The 719-nt window shown below is 40.2% G+C and overlaps 1 pseudogene; it reads left to right on the top strand.

The window, feature by feature from the left end:
• The first annotated feature begins 202 nt into the window (after window positions 1-202).
• Window positions 203-321, top strand: LOC134892949 (5S ribosomal RNA; annotated as a pseudogene).
• Window positions 322-719: the final 398 nt, after the last annotated feature.

The following is a 719-nucleotide window of genomic DNA, read 5'->3' as shown; positions in this document are numbered from 1 at the left end:
CTCTATTTATTACTGCATACCCTACACTTTCCTACCACCTTCCCAACCCTCCTCCCCTCCCCTCCTCTCCCACCCATAACCCTTTCCCTCCCCCCCTCCCTTCTCCCACCCACATCTCACTCACTATCATGCACTCTGTTAGAGTTAAAGATTCACTTAGTTTACAGTGGTCTCTGGAGTTGCAACCAAGAAGGTACAATGTTGATACAGTCATACCACGCTGGAAATGCCCAAATACGTCCGATCTTGGAAGCTAAGCAGTGTTGGGCCTGATCAGTACCAGTGTGGGGGACCACCAGGGAAGATCAGGTACTGTATAGTACAATAGCATATAATTGCCTGAGAAAGGTATATACTCCATGTTAACAGAATCACAACCTTATATAATAGAGCACTAAACACTGCAGTACGAATACATGGGGTAATTCCCCAAAGTAGACTTACCAGCACCAGCACTTTATATGTGCAATTTATAAATATATGCACCTTATGTAATTAGCACTAGCACTTTTAATGTGCACTTCATAGGTGTATGCACTTTATACAATCACCCACCAGATATGAATTTTAGACATACCTAAATTAATAATATGCACTTTATACAATCAGCACTGGCACTTTAAGTGCACTGTATAGGTATATGCACTTTATGTAATTTATTACCGGATGCGTTTTTTTAAATTAATATAATAAGCACATGCACCTTTTTTCACTTATAA

This window comes from Pseudophryne corroboree, chromosome 3 (genome assembly GCF_028390025.1).
Source record: "Pseudophryne corroboree isolate aPseCor3 chromosome 3, aPseCor3.hap2, whole genome shotgun sequence".
Classification (NCBI taxonomy): domain Eukaryota; kingdom Metazoa; phylum Chordata; class Amphibia; order Anura; family Myobatrachidae; genus Pseudophryne; species Pseudophryne corroboree.
The sequence above is the reverse complement of the archived record's forward strand: the minus strand, read 5'-3'. Positions and strand labels throughout refer to the sequence as shown.